Raw genomic sequence first — 17,070 nt, forward strand, 5'->3', positions numbered from 1 at the left:
TGATTTTAAATGTATTTAAAGTTAATAACTGTTGATTTTTGAGCACTCTTCTTGAGTTAAAGAACACGGTGAAAATGGAAGGTAAACAATAAGTGCACTGGTAGGTGTGGTTATACGATTCAGCTGGCTTCACAGCTCCAAAGATCCTAAAGTCATACACAACTTGTAGTTTAACATTGTGGTCCTTCTATTTTCAAATTATATCTTATACTTGCTGTCTTTACTGTTTACTGTTACGCACCAATAGATCACCGTGCCATATTCCTTGTATGTGTAACATACTTGGCAATTAACAGCTTCTGATTCTGATTTTGAGGAACTTACAAGCACTAGTTAACTTTGTCAGAATCAGCTTGGTGTTTAAGAAAGATGCTTTATCCACTTTTTGGCCTCTAGTGTCAATTATCTCACACCATGTACCAATCATTGTTGTGCCCACCAAAATAACAGGAAAACAAATTGATTATAGAGTTGAAAAATTAAAATTAGCTGATGATGATGGAGGAAGAAATTAAAAAATCAGTTTTCTTCTTACCAACTTAGAGGTTGAAGAAAAGGTATAATACTTTTTTTTAATAGCTCCATTTTATTTGTTTCTGTTGCTCAATATAAAACACAGCATGTGAGCTTGGAAAAGGAGGTCCAATCTGAGAAAATAACCTGAGAGGAGCAGGAGTGAACTATGCAATCATCGTTGGGAGCCATTGCTTGGGGGACATTGAGTCAGATTTATGTGAAATGATTTAGGAGATAAAACCAGGATGTGCTACATTTTGGCGTGTACATATCCATTTATGTAATTAACTGGGAGTGCTCCCGTTAGCGACAACGGTTAATAAGCTCCAGTGGGAACATGGGGCGGCAGGTGAACCCGTGGCCCTGGAGATGTTAAACACAGATGAATAGATGCCATAGCACACGCACAGCCTAGTAAATCAGATAAAATGAGCAGTGGAACAGGACCCAAATGGGCCTCGCGGTGAAAACTCAATATCACATAAATGGACAGGCCTCTCATAGATATTGGAAACTGGTAACCTTGCCACTGCGAGCTCACCTCTTCTATTGCTCACACACCCACTCGCTCATTTACGGGCTTTACCTTCTTCACATCCATTTCAGCCTTCAAAACCTTTACATGTGCGGGCCGGCTGTAATGGGCAGTTGACTTAATGAATGTATAATTTTAATAGCTCTGGTAACAAGGCCGTGAAAACAATATATTATGAAATCATGGGGTAATCCTAACCGCCGCAGTCCAAAGCTTTAGCTTAGTAATCAGGCGAGGTACTATGGCCTTCAGTTGGGGAGGCTAGAAACTTAAAGTACCAGTGAGTAGCTTTAAGTCTCAATGTAATACTGATGCCTACATATGACCTACATAAGCAAACAAGACCATCAGCAACAACTCTTAATGCTTGTTTGCTGTGCCACCGAGTTGGATTCTGCGGGAAATCATATTAAATCATGCAGGTTGACCAGAAGGTGCTTCAACTCAGACTTCAATGGGGCCTTCGGTTTCGAACAGTACAACTCCAACATCGACACAACGCCACTGGAGTCCCTGGCCTTATTGGCCTCTGTGGGAAGGGAGACATGGGAGAACCACTTAGTGTCTATAGTGTCCGCCAGATTCTGGACTACATAATAGTTCATTATAGTAGCACAAGAAACATGCCTGTCGTTCACCAGGAGGAGAGGAAATTACCTTGTGAAAATAAAAGCTTTTATGGATAAATTGCTTCCACAAAACATGTTGTACTGACATTTCGATAAATCTGCTTCAAGGATGACCCATTTAAATCACACATATTGTGGCATATATACCTTTTGAGACATTTCGCCATCCTTTCCTGCTGCCTCTAGCTTTGAATGCATCTCAAATGGATTCTCCTATATTCATCAAGCCTAAGATAGTTTTTTTCTTCCTAACATTTCCTATTCCTAAGAATTCATGGAACCCATTTATTATTTTTTCTTCAATATGAACGGCTTGAAAATGTCTAAATCTGAATGACTTTGGAGTTTAAAGGTTCTATAAGCCATTCAGAGAATAAATATAGCCTTAATTCACCTATTTTCCTCTGCTTATGAGGGTGGTCAGTTGTTGGGGCACCAGGCAGTAACTGGTGGGGCAGTATTAGTCCGTCTCCCAGCAACGTTTTCTAGCTCTTGCTGCACTTATGAGAAAATGACCTCTGATAATGAAGTCCCAACCCACTGCATTGTCCCTGAAACGTAGCACCCATCCATCAGTTCCCCCACGCTAGCAATCTTAGCGCTGCCAGCACATTTGCCATTGTTTGCACTGATTTTGATGTTGGCTTTGTTAGCCTAGTTAGACGCCAAGCTTCCAGAAAGCGTATTTCACATTGTGGCCAAACTGTGTAACTACAACTTCTGTGTCGGTCACGTTGTTATGTCATTGGGCCCAAAAAGATTTTTGACCATAGACTTACATTGGTAAAGAGACGTCAGTAACTCAGTGAATAATTGTATTGAATAATTTGAGGCAAATCAACTTCCCGGTACTTGAATAGCCCTTATTTAAATCATTAGATCCTAAAAGTTGTAAAACTGCACTACTAGGAAACTGGCTGAGAGTGTTTTTGTTGCATACCGTCAAAATGTTTGCACTTAGCTTACAGAAATATAGTTAGTAGTAAATGTAGTAAACTGACATTTAGACAAAATGCCTCTGTTAGGCATACTTAGATCAATATCCTCCATTTTTCCAATTCCAATGCCCCACTTCTGTCTTGTATGGGCTGGACTTAAATGTGCTCTGTCTCTATGGAAAGTAGTCAGACCCAGACATAAAGATGACATGATACAATAGGTTGTGATCCAATAAGTAGTCTGCCATGTCTTTTGGGCAAGTTACTGCAAGAATGTATGACTCTAAGATAATAATCTGACACAGTGATCATCTCAAAACACAGAAAGATTGTGCAGTCTGATACCGGCATCGTGGGTCACTAAGAAGATCATTAATTAGATGCTTAAAATATACACTGTGTTGATGATGAAGCACAGTGGATTTATATTGTTGCAGGCTTATATATTCTCTCCGAAGCGTAGCACTGTGTCATATATCATTAGGAAGTTATTCTACACCCAAATGCACCAGAGAGGATAGGGAATAATTAAACTGTTTGATGCCAGAAATACCCATTTAGATTCATAATGCAAGAAAACAGAGCAGAGAGTATAAAAGGAACCGAGAGGAAACACACAATGACTGTGATGTCCAATGCGGGTCATACTTTATAGAATTACACTGAAATTATGACCAAGAAGATTATTCTCAATCGTAGACAGTGTTACACATCCCAGAATATACTGGAGGTCATTACTTCATGTACTTCCAGTCTTTTTTACTCAATAACACTTCCCTGTTATCTTGCTATTTTAATGACCTTTGTAATTAAAAAATAATGGCCTGACCTTTTCCAGCGCAACTATCCTCACTTACATTGTTATAATAATAAAATAAAATCCTGTAATAACCCCATAACAATGCAGTTATCAGAAAAAGTGTTCTCCATTTAAGTTGTCCCTAATTGCATAGAGTTATGGTCTATTAGGTCGGTCCAGAATAGCAGCACTTGGCACTTTTATGAAGTGGCGGCTATGAGAGAGAAAGTGTGTGAAGGAATACTTTTTCGTGGTGTTTTTTATTTCATGAGCTTTCCAGTAACTTTGGGCCAGACATCCCCTTGCCCTGCCCTTTTACTTTGTCTATTCCTTCCTCTGATTTAAATAATGAAACTCCCGTGTTTTGCCTTTTAGCAGTGCTCTTGTACATCATAGCCGCACAAGAAGAGAGTGCTTGGATCACCAGCCGCTGTCACAAAGGACTTTTTCTGCACAGCGGAGACAAAGATGGAAATGATTATTTATTTTTTTTCCCCAAGCAATGTCACCTTGATAGAATCACAAGATCTGGAGTTGGGAGTCACCGCGCCGCGTTGTTTTCAGCACTTTGATGTCATGTAAAGGTGTCAGTTAACAATAAGAAATATATTTTCCTGACTTCAGGTGCTCAGAGAGGCTCCGCTCTCCTCCTTTAAGCAGCAGTCAGACGGGACACTCTCCCCAATGATCATTAATGTAGAACAAGAAAACGTCTTCTAAGTTATGTGCTCTTATTTCGGGAACACGGCCCTCATTTGCATCCTCTGCCGCTGCACAAGTCCCTTTGGTGGTGTTTTTGGCTGATTTGCACGCCAATACATTTTCACAGATCCGTACCAAAGGATTCAATAAAACAAGAGTCCAGTTGCTCCTCCGCTCCCGCCGGTTCTCCAGCCCCTCTCACTCACTCACTCCTCCGTCCTTCACACTGCTCGTCTTCCGGGCTCTGCAGCGGTAATTAACCGCCGCGTTACATCTGGGGAGGATACTGCGAGCTATGTCAGAAAAATTAGGCTGTGGAATAATGAGGGTTGAGGGACATGTACTGTACTGCCGGTCTGTAGCGCTGCATTAAAAATCAAAGAGACTTTCACAGCTAATTGGAGAGGGGTTAAACTGCTCGGCTCGGCCTCACCCCTGTCCCGAGCCCTCCGCCCAAACCCGCCCCTCAGGAGATGAATGCCTTCCCTTTTAACTGTAATTTTGTTTTTCATTTCCATACCAAAGTGCGATATATCTGCAGTGGTGAGACACTGTTGAGATAACTTTGGCTGTACTCTATATGGAGCCAATTTAAACTACAAGCAATTACTTCTTGTTATGACTCTTTTCCTCCTTTTTTCTACGACTGGATGGCCCACCCAGCTGGGTTGTTTTCTGTTGGATGGCCACCAATTACCCCAACGTCCACGCAATTGACCATAAGATACACACGGCATAAATCAATACAATGTACGGTCATTTCAGCCGACCGGCACATTGGCTCGCACAAGTGGAATTAGCGCAGCAGGAAAGAGACGACAGCCACCCCCCCACCCCCTGCTCCTGTCGCTCCCCGGTTACAATGATTGCATCAGCAGCATGACACTGTATAATGAGCACAGCCGTGGTCCACTGCTCAGAAGGATACAGTAAATACACACTCTCTCCATTGTGTTTGGAGGTTGTGCTGAGCAGCTGCATGTTACCACTGTGGACGGCTGCACAGCGGCTAATTACAAGTCAGCAGAAGTGTGTGTGTGTGTGTGTGTGTGTGTGTATATATTTGTATATAATTTATTTTTTGTGTGTGGGAGGAATCGGATCAAATTGTGTTCTTTGCTCTTGAAAACAAAATATATAAAAGAGCCAGTGTTTGATTTCTGGACCATTCTTTTGAATTCTGCATTAAGAAAAAGGCATTTGTGCTTAATTATCTTTATGAACAAGTAATATATTTTAATACCAGCAATGCTTTTGGCTAAACTAACAATGATAATGATGTTTAATAAACGAATATTAAAGGAAATTGGTACCACAGGATCATTGACTAGAGTAATAGACCACTAATTAAGTTTAATGACATTAGAAAAAATATGATAATTGAGAGATGAAAAAGTATTACGTATTGTGATGGTATTATTTGTCCTTCCATTTCATAACTATTCAATTAATTGATCTAATGTATTTGTAGATTTGTAACTGTTGTTACTAAGTTGTGTTTTTAGTACACACAATTTTTATAAATGATAAAAAAAAGGAAGTACATTTACAGCATGGATATAGTTTTTGTGCTAAGATCAAATCAAACCTCATGAAGACAAAATACTCAATGGAATATATTTGAATCAATAGGATATATCAGTTTGATGAGGACAGATTTGAAATGCTATTAAAAATCAGAAAAGGATAAACTTCTGTGAACTATCTTCTTTATAATCTGTGCAAAATCGCTTTGACAGTGAAGCCATTAATCATTGTGCGACAATGACAACAAAACTCACTTCATGAAACCATTAAGTTATTATTTTTAGCACACCCGAGTAAATACAAAGTTCAATAAACGACTGCAATAACAACGTGACGAGAGATACGCATTTCATTAGAACTATCTGAGAGCCATGTAAGCTCTGAGTAAAAGAGGATAAATGTTTTCTCCTTGCAGGGATTTTGAAATTGTTTTTGCAGTAGGTCCTATAAAACGTTAATAAAGGAATTCAACAACTTATTGTCAGTCTGCTGCTAAGTGAAGAAAACACGATCCCCAAACTCAAAGTAGGTACATTTAACAGTTAACAACTTTCCAGCTCCGGGCTGCTCTCAGCTACTTGTTGTTGCCCTCCACCTCCAGACGGATTTTCAGGTCAAGCACAAACAAAATCCTTTTTTTTTTTTAATTTTTTTTTTTTTTAAATGTTACATCAACTTTTAGACTTTTGCTCTACAGCAATTGACTAGTCTGTCCATGTCTTCAAGCATTCATCATAAAGCCATTTTCAGTCCGTCCATGCTCTGTGGAAAGAACACCTGCTGATTATCAATGAACCAATCACAAGCAGGGAAAAGTTTTTTGTCCTTTTTTTGTTTGCTTGTCACAAACCTGTAGTCTGCTGGATGTTTTGAAAGTTACAGCATTGTGAGTTTGTTTTATTATCACAGCCTCAGTTTAGGCTGCGTCATTAAATCATATCTACATATAATGATAGAGCCTTTGGGTGTCCTGCAGTTCAAATCGCCACTGTACTTGTGGTATCACTTCTCATATAGTATAAGTAGTATGACACCAATCCTTCTAATTTCAAATATTTTGATCAAAAATATTAACTGGGAAAGTTTGATTGTTGGGGAATCCATTTCAAAAAGTAGTCCCTTAGACAAGCTCAAGCTTTGTTGAGTGCTGGAAACCCAAACGTGTCAAGTCAGTGAGGAAACAAGACTTTATAAACATAAAAAAAGAGTCTAAAAACACAGATTTCCCTTTATGTTGCTAAATGTTTTTCCATGATGCCCAGATTGAAATAATAGCTTTTATACCTAAAGCTAGCATCTTATGGCGCCACAAAGCCAGGAACATATCCATTGTCTGTAAAGCAGCTGATTGTACGTCCTTGTGTCCACACAGTCTCAGGTTTTGACTTTGAACCTTTCAGAAAGATCGGTTCTTTCTGTCCTGGGACTGCGGGCCAACTTACTGACTGTAAATCTTTTAAATGGCTGGCATCCTCCTCAGGTTGTCAGGAGCCTCAAATAAAAACACCTTCACTTCACACTGAGTCTGTTGTATTATATATTGAAAAGCCCCTTGGAAATAGAAATCCTCGTGTTTGACTTCACCTAATAAAGTGTTGTGCTATTTTCCAGCTGCTGCCGCTATTGTTAGGCTTCTTTTTTTTAAATTATTATTATTTGTATTGGCGTGAGAGCCTCTGCTGTCGCTGTCAGTCATTAACAGAAGGCACAATGAGTCCTGACAGATGAAAGAAGCAAATTAATTCAAGACTGATATTAGAATCTGAAGTGTTACCATCTTGGCAAGAACGGGCCGCTTTCTTGTAATCTGCTCATTGCATTGGAAATGTGTCCAAAGCTGGAAGATGAGCAAATCAATCCGAGTGAACAGGGAACTTGTTTTTTGTTTGTTATTTTTATACAATCATTCTACAGCACACAAATAGCATCAGCATGTTTCAAAGCTGTGTGATGTCAAAGTGGCAATATTTTTCAGATATTTCAAATGTTCCCCTTTAAATTATTTCCTCTGGTGTGTTTTTTTTTTGTGGATACAGTTTGAAGATGATTTGATGTATTCAAACATCCCAGCACAGGAATGTTCTTTAATGCTTTACTTTAATAGATACAAATTCGCATCATTTTGTTGCGCAAAAGTGGAAGAACAAAATAAAATGAATTCAATATTATTTTAATGTGGTAACGATGAAGTCGCTTTATTCAAAATGTGGCTATTTTGACTTCATCCTTCCAGTGTCTCTACTCCGTTAGCAATTATGTTCTCGGTCCAGGTGATGCGGTTGATATGGGAGGCAGGACATTGCTTCGTTCAGTCCTAAAGCTGCCCTTCTCTTTCATTATAACACGAAAGGGGAGGGGGGAGCGATAATACGATTTGGGGATTTTTATTTTTTTTGTCTGTTTTTTCTTTGTTTTTTTCTTTTGTTTTCAGTTTAGACATACACAATTATAATTTGGGGGCTACTGTCTTTAGCTGGTTGGGGGGCCCCTGCAAAGTTCCTTGTTGCAGTCGATGAGGTGGTCAGTGAGGGCAGTGAGGCTTTCACTTTTTTTAAATAGAAAGTTTGATAGCTTTGCTTGGAGATTTAACAGGAATTTTAGTCCAAATGTGTCTTTCACATTGTCGGAAAAAGACCAGTACAATAACTTGAATAACTAATGTATTTCCCAATGATGGAAAAGTAAAACCACTTAAACTCGAAGCAGTAATTTCATCAAGATGTAAAGCCTTGAGCTGATTCCCTCAAAGATGAAAAGAAAGAAGACAAGAAATTATTATAAAGGGCTTTGCTTTGGAATGTATAGGTTCAAAACGAATAATACAAGCATAGAATAGAGCTGTTTTCATTTTAATTTAAATTTGAATACACTTTCATTCTTTAGCATTGAATGTCAATTCAGAGTCCTCTATTTTCCATCTGTACTAATTCAAGGAAAAAAAAGGAAAATCTCTTTGAACTGTTGAGCTTTTTGCCTTTGTGGTGTTACCGTTGATTTAGGCAGAAAAATGTTTGTTTCCTTAAATTAAAGCAGGTATAATCATATAATCCCAAAATACTATGTCTTCATTAATTATGGATTACATGACTACGTTTAGGTGAAATGTGTCTCTCGTAGAGCTGAAAGATGTTCTATGGAACATTTAAACATCTTTCAGCTCTTTGTCTTGTACGTCCTGCAACTTTACTGTTTTTGATTCATGCTCACAATTTACTATCAGCCGTTGCATCAGTCTTCTCCAAAAATGGTCCAAAAAACCAACTGTAAGGAATACCTGCCTGACCGCTAATGTAGCTTTGTGTCTGCCGTTTGCTACCAGATAAACCATTTCAAAGGTGATACGTATATGCCAGTCTTTCTTTTTTTTTTTACAGACTCTGTTGGCTGCTCCAAAGCGGTAAAAAATAAATAAATGTTATTGCAGTTTTTAAATCAACTAATAGTTTTTGTGTTTTGAGGATTAATTCAATGTTTTGGGAAATAAGCATATTTGCTTTCTTGCTGAGTTGTGTTTAATCCCTACAGAAAATGAAATGTCAAAACGACACCTGCAGGAATGGGCTGTGTGCCCCCTGTTTTTATGCTAAGCTAAGCTAAAGTAATCCGCCCCTGGCTCTTGCTTCACATCTACTGTACAAACATGAGTAGTATTGATCTTTTCTTCTCACTCTCTGCAAAAAAAAAAGCAAATAGGTACATTTTCCAAATGTCAAACTATTCCTTTAAGCCTTATTGAACACATGAATTCCCTTTTACATAAAAATAAAAAATACTGGCTGACAGGCAGCCTGAGCAGACAACATTCAAGTGACATTATCACAGAAGCCATCAGAATGTGTTTGTGGCTGCAGAATCGAAACCTTAGTAATTTAATGTATGGTGGGCATTAGATTATTTATTTTTCATAAATCCATTAAAGTGGAGTGAAGAATAAAAAAAATAAAAAACACGCCAGCATCTGCAGTAACTCAAATCTGCATTCAGTCCCAATAATGAAATTTGAAAGAAAGCCCTTGGGAGATTAGGGATTCCCCTTTGCCAACAGATGTTTGTGAAATGAAAGAGTTACAAAGAGAGGAGGCCAGGGGGAGGGTGGAGAGGCAGGGCAAGAAAACAAGCAAAGTGTAATCTTGAGATGGAGGGGAGAACGTTTGGATTCTGTTCGCATTTTGCGCGGCGGGGGCAAGAGGACAATGGATGAGGCTGATTTTCTACATTCTAAATGTGCGAGCAGAGGAGTGCTGCATCAGGATCAAGACTTAACAATGTCGCCTCGCTTTTATCTCGCCGCCACACTCTCCAACGGACCTGCTGGAATTGACTTGCCGTCTGTTATTCCCAAAACGCCTGAATCACAAACAGCTCCCTCTCATTCAAGTGCGGCTTCATTGCTGCTCGAAATATGCTCGAATTCAAGCATACATTGCCATTGTAGTCGTTGGCTTTCGTGACACTTGCATCATAATTTAGTTTACACAGGGCTGCCATTTTATCACAGTTAAACATTTCTTTTTATGGCAATAAAAATGCCTGTAAAGTTCACCTCGCGATAACCCCGGCAGGCCAACTTTGACCTTCAGCTATGATAAAACATCAAACAACACAGGAATCTGAGAAAGAAATTGCTTCAAGATGGGGGCGATACAATCTTCCATTCGCCCTCTGCACAAATTCAACTAAAAGAACACTTGTTAAAGACCTCCACTTTATTGGACCCAAGCTGTCACATCTGATAAAGCTCACTGTAACAGAGTGGGCGACCCAGGGACAGCAAGGAGACCGAGAGATTGGTTGGTGCCAAACTTCTCTGACACTAAAATGCACCTTTAACCAGATGATCATTTCAAGCTGGAAGAAGAAGAAAAAAAAAGGAAAAGAAGTTCCAGCCTCAAGGGCAGCAGACCCCGAACTTCAACAATATTATAGCTGTTTAAAAATCCGCTCCAAATGACAGACTTTTGCTGCAATCTGGGAGCAACATTTGCCTGGAACACCTTGGACTTTAATGATGGCCATGAAACCGCAAATGAGCAAGTGAAGTCTTCCAGTGTGGAATCAGGAATGAACACATTAGCGAGCGCTGACAGATGAGTCTTAATTGTTACCTCTGGCAAATGGGACTTCACACAGGAGAACAAAAGCTCTCCTCCCAGCGCCCCGTTTGATGCAATGTGACGATGACCTTGCTGCAATGCACCCCTCTCTGCAAGATCCTTAAGAGTTTATCTTGACAGACTCCCAAAGACTGTCTCTCAGGTGTCGCACTGATAGACCAATTCATTTAACTCTGTCACGATCCGAGGCTTTAGAGGCTGCTGCTTGATGAATCCCTATTGTTCCTCTGCCCTGTCTGGCTTTTTTGCACTCCTTCAGGCGAAGATATATTACTGTTCCAATAGGCTAGACTATTACCACATGAAGAAACGGCGCTATTTTCTATCGACATTGTCTTCCGTGTCCAGCGTTGGATTCCATGGTAACGGATAATACACACTGCTGGATGAGTGAAACGTTGGTAGCTTGAAATCTTCAGAGCCTATTAAATAAGTCAGTGTTATGTCTACATGTACCATCATATGAACAAACACAGAAACCTAATGTCTGTTTATCTTATTTTTACCATATTGCATTTATTTAATGTAATGCCATTTATCTTGTTTCAACGTCCCACTTATCTTTCTAGTAAAATGTGCTGTGTGTCCAATTTGCCTTAGTTGTTATTGAGAAGTTAGTCAAGTTAGATGACTCAATTGATATCACAATGATGAATAATTGCTGTTTTCCCCTTGTTTCCAGACTTTGTGCTAAGCTACCATCCTGCAGCAAGTTAGCGGAGCTTAACATAAATCCTGGAAGCAGGAAGAAACGGCTAGCCTCGCTGTGTCCAAAGGTAACGAAATCCACCTTCAAGCTCCTCTTAAGCTCATGAATTATGTTTTTATATGGTTTGTTGTCTGTTTCCCTCTGATTTTCAGTCTTTATGCTAAATTAATCTAACTAGCTGCTAGCTATAGCTTCATATTTACCCTGCAAACATGAGCGTGGTATCAGTCTTTTCATCCATCCCTCAGCAAGAAACTGAATAAGCCTATTGCAAATATTTTCAAGCTATTCCTTTATCTATTGTCATTGATTACAGGAGCGTGACGGAGGAGATAAAAATAACCTGCAAGATAATTCTTGTAGCAGAAGACATTAACCAATAAAACTTCCTTTTTATTTTTTAACAAAAGTACAACTTAAAATAGTGAGAGGAGGTGTTTGAGCGAGATTTCCTCCAAACCACACAAGCCATGTTCTATTGTAGCCAGAGATGGGTGTAACATTTTAACTCCAGTACTCCCGGACCATATCAGGGCTAAACAATAAGGATTGCCTTCTTGCAAGGGCAAGTTAAATGCCACGCCGGGCTAGTTAATCTAGCAACTGTGGTTAAAAAATAACCAAACACAAAGGTTTTTCACACAGCTTATGATGGAGGTAGCTAAGGAGGTCAACGTCTTGCTTCTTCCTCATCTCTGTCTAGAATTGCACATTCACAGTACTGATCAGGTAAATGAAATGCAACTGATAAAGACAAAGTTAATGACCTGAAGCTTAAGAAAGCAATTTCAAATATCCTGAAAACAGGAGTTTCGTAGGGTGGCATTAGTGGATATTGGCGGAAATCCAGATTAATTTACCGAATAAAGATATATATATATATAAACATAACAACTAACAATGGTCTTTGTTCTCATATGATAACTGCTAAAGACTGTCTGTTGCAGGGCGAGTCAAAATATACTTGGGGAAAGTAAATTTCTGAAATAAATGTTGGACCCTGCTCATGATGGTGGTAAACTACACACAGAATTGCTTTGAGATGAGAGAAATAATCTAAAACCCTGGTATGTCCAGTTTTCTCTGGTCCATCCACTTCCTGTCTGAGAACACAGAATAAAAGTATATGGGTGTGCAGAGTGGACTTTTCCTCACTCCGTGTAATACGTCAACAAATCGCCACAAGTGGTTGCATCTGACTGTTCACACTCATTCCGAGCAGCTGGACAACCTCATTGCCAGGCGGAGAGTGGTGTGAGCGGGTGCAGCCTGGTTCAGGAGTAGGCATGTGGGTGTTAGATGAGCCATTGATCCTTCCCAGCAGGCTTTTCCACCAGGCGATTCCTCCGCTCGCAGGACCCCTCCCCCACTCCATTGACTTTCTGCCATGACGTTCCGCTGTCAGGGCAGAACATTTAATGATCCTCTGATGGAGTAACATCACATTTATCATTCGCCGGCAGATGTGACAGGGCAGAATGTGAGGGGCGAGCAGAGGCCAAAGCTAAAAAGCAAACAAATACAAGCCGGGGAAGAGGAGCTGCACTCTGAATGATAGTGGAAGTGATTCAGGATAAAGTCAATGATTGCACCAAAGATGTCTTCTGCAGGAACCCCCCAAAAAAACGAAAGGACAGTCGGGATTACATTTTAAGGGGAAAAAGTCGAATCAAGGCCTTTACTCGACTTGACATCTCCTTTTGCATTCCCGGTTGGCCTGTATAAAAGGGAGAGTTTGGGCGATGGCATTTTATTTGAAGCCTTTTTAGCCAAGAGGAATGGATTAGATGACTTGTTTATCTGCTATAACCTAAACTGCAACTTTCTGCCCTGTCTCTGGAGTTTAAACAAAAAAAAAAACAAGTATGTATGCTAGTCTGAAGAAGGGTAAAGAACATTGGGTCTTTATTCCCACAACAATAATTCACGTTTTGCCTACAGTAGGACATGCTAACCGGATGTACCAAATAGTTTGCTAGACAAAATCACATCTTAGAAGCCGTAAAGGTATCGAGTGCTGATACCCAGCCAGATCGGATTTAACTGATGATGTTGCAACATCAGTCTAATTTATGTAATCCTTATTTCTTTGGAAAGATTACGACAGATTTGTAATTATTCGTGATGAATGCTGTAGATGAATGATACATTAAGTTATGCCTTTGCGTAAAAAATATTGTCAGTTTGTCCCGGCCCGTTACGGTACCACTGCAGATAAATCAGCTGTTCAGAGTGCTGCACATGCAGTTCATTCTTACTGGACATTATTCATTTCCCCCTCTGCATTGCTTTCATTTCAATTTAGGCGTATTCTGTTAAATAACACATCACGTAGAGCTTTCATGGACAGAATAGAAGATAATCAGTAACTAGAGTCGTGTCTCCTTTAGCCGTCTCGCTTTGTTATGCATAAAAACAAAAATGTGTAATGGTGTTTTACAAAAAGCTTCAGCATAATATTTCCATGACCTGATCATCATGATATGATAATCATGAAAAGTAGGCTATGCTTTGTGTGGGAAGCACGTCCATCTAACACACATCAGATATGATAATAACAGCTTTTCGGGTGCACTAAACTGCTTCTGTGTGGAATGGTACTGAATGCAGCACTCGCTTGGTGATTATATCACTATAAGGGTACTGGTATTGGTGCTGGCGTCGTAATATTTCAAACAATTCTCAGAACTTATCAGAACTAGAGAGTAAGTCTTCATTAAACAAAGGTTACAATGCTACAGAAGGCTTTTTTCCAATAGAAAATATGCTTTCACTCTTCTCCCGATCGACTTCACTAAGTTTGATTGACCGATGTTTGGTCTAATCACCTACCACGTATTTTTCTTTTTAGACTGCCTGCCCTTTTCCAAACTGTTTCCACAAAAGGCTTCTCAGACAGGTCTGTGTAACAAACCATCTGGCGCGGCAGGTTAACTCTGAATATTAGAAAATAAAAGTCTTCTATTTGTAAGTTATTCGCATACTATTTGGCGAGTACAAAAACATCCTAAGTGCGCTCTAGCCTCAAGCAGCCAATCTGACTTACGTCTGAAGTGAAAAATCTGCACCGTAAGGTAAAACGGTAACTATAAGGTCGAGTAATTATGCGTGCCTGCATGTGGCACGCCGCCGCACAAAAAGCTGTCTAACAAATTTTGACTGGAGAAAAAAAAAAAAAAAAAGGAGTAGAAGAAGAAGAAAAACAATGTCGAAGGACACTGAGAGATGTGTTAATTTACAAAAGGCTTGAGGAAGAGTTAATTAAGCCAGCTGTAGGAATGGGAGAAAGTGCTGAGTCCTGGAGACACAAAATATTTATTCATCAGCCCATTAAAGTTTAATTCCTCTCCCCCCTCCCCCTTTATTTCTAAAGTGGAGGGAGAATGGAGGAAAGCTTTGAACATTTGACCTTATATGTAAAAGTGTAGGGTGAGTCTGAAGAGCCTCAGGGATTGTTTTAATCATTCAAAATCAGCAGCGAAAAGAAGAAAAAAAAGAGAATTTGCTCTTTTGGAGCGGACTTGCATATTATTCAAATCATATTATTGCAGCATTTGATTATTCCTCCTCTCTGTAAAATTATGATCATGCTTGGGTTAGAAAAAAAAAAAAAAAGATGTGACAGCCCATCAGTGCAGCAGGTAACCTCTACTGGAGAATCAATAATTGCAGACAGAACAATGACAGATTACAGTGTCGAGCAGCCCGCCTGTCCGAGTCCTGCTCCGAGTAGCCACCGTGTCACGAGCAACGCTTCACTGTACTGTCGGTGGCACTCCTTCAATCTCCGTCTGATGAAAGGATTCGGCCCGGCCGAGGAGGAAACAGTCGCGTTCTTGATTTGTCTGCCGCCTAATTATATGGCAACAAACGAGTTGCCAATCATGAGAATATATTGTCTGGTTTTTTATCTCAGGAACTCATCAAGTCAACCCAATTAAAAGCCGCAATGAGAAAGACACCGGCAGTGAACAGGGCTTTCATTCAGTTAATTCATGATTGCCAATTAAAATAGAATAGCGTGCAAAGTTGTAAAGCTGTCAGGAGGGCCAAGCTAAATTACCCTTTTCCACTTTGAATGATGGATGTGTTCATTGCTCTCCGTTATCTTATTTATTCTCCGGGCAGAGGAGGGAGGGGAGACGGGGGGGCGGGAGGCACAGGCAGGAACAGTTTAAAGAGTGTGTCGCTAATGAAGAAGGTTCCTGCTTTTGGAAATCCCAAAATCTGCCAGGGCCAGCTTGTTTTGCTTTTCTAGAAGAAAAAAAGAATCTTAATTAAATCACGTATAGTATCCTAGATCAATGCAGATTTCCCAATTCTCTCCTATAATCACTGATAAAAAATGTAATCCAAAGACTGCAGATTACATTGAAAGTCAGTATTGATAGTGATATTTTAAGAAGCTATCGGTGTATTAATATGCAATACATTTTGTACCAATAGTAACAACAGAACCAGCACATATTGACAGCATAAATAGAGTTATTTTGCAGAAAGTCTTAAAAAGTCGGTTGTGTCAACACAGCGGTTTAAATGCCAATTTCAATGTGTCCACAACAGTTAAAGTGAAGGCAACTTATCCTGGTTGTGTCTTCTACACCATTAGCCACTGATGCCATACTATTGATGGCCTAATTAAAATGTGTCAGCCTGAAATATGTCACTTTTATTTTCTTTCCTTTTTTTTAAGGCTGAAATTGATAGCTCACATTAATTTTCACTTTCTCAAAATGACCTTTAATTTCGCTCGCCAAATGCAGCCTTGTGTCTACACCGGCACGCCCTCCCGATCCGCGCTCCTGAGACAATATGTCAAACGGCTCTGACAACACATGGAGGAAGCCGACCGCTCGTCTCCAAAGCTCAAATTGAAGCCGCCCTTGGGTTTCAAATATCCACGAGAAAATGATATGCCAACGCCTCCCTGAAGAGTCCTGGTGTCCAACTTTTGTTTTCCGCTGATAACTAATCACTGATCTCAGCCCACTCGCTTCTTTTGCAATTTTCTGGCTTTTGCTCTTTTAGCCGAGCTTTTTTATTTCCCCCGTTGGGATTTTCTCTTTGTGAAAAGCAAAACAACCCCCCCCCCCCCCCACACACACACACACACACACACACATCTAGAAGAGTCGCTGTGATGAGGTTTCCCTTGAAAACAACCAGGAAGAAAGTGATAGTTTCCATTTGGAGTTTGTTCTCATCCTCGGGAGACGCGCTCCGCGGGGTCAAGGTCTTTGCAACAGATTAAAAGAGAGTGTCACCCGGCCGGGGGGAATCAATGGCTTAGCGTCGGAAATGAAAGCTGTGACTGACGTGGGGGGCGACCACATCAGCTCCTGTCACCGTGTGTCCACTCTTCGGGTATTCTCTTCATCCTGGCAGCTGGGGGGGGGGCTGTCAGCTGACGCCAGCGTTGCCCCGGCACACTTCTGAACCATGGAAAGCCCGCTGGGGCCTTTCCAGAAAAAGGGCTTTACAGGCCTTTCAGACACTCACACCATCGCCTCAATCAACATGTGCCACTCTGGACAGAGCTCTGCTGCTGCTCCACTGCAGAACTTTTTCTCATTTCAAACGTGAAGGTTTTTGTCCTCACAT

This window comes from Anoplopoma fimbria, chromosome 21 (genome assembly GCF_027596085.1).
Source record: "Anoplopoma fimbria isolate UVic2021 breed Golden Eagle Sablefish chromosome 21, Afim_UVic_2022, whole genome shotgun sequence".
NCBI lineage: Eukaryota > Metazoa > Chordata > Actinopteri > Perciformes > Anoplopomatidae > Anoplopoma > Anoplopoma fimbria.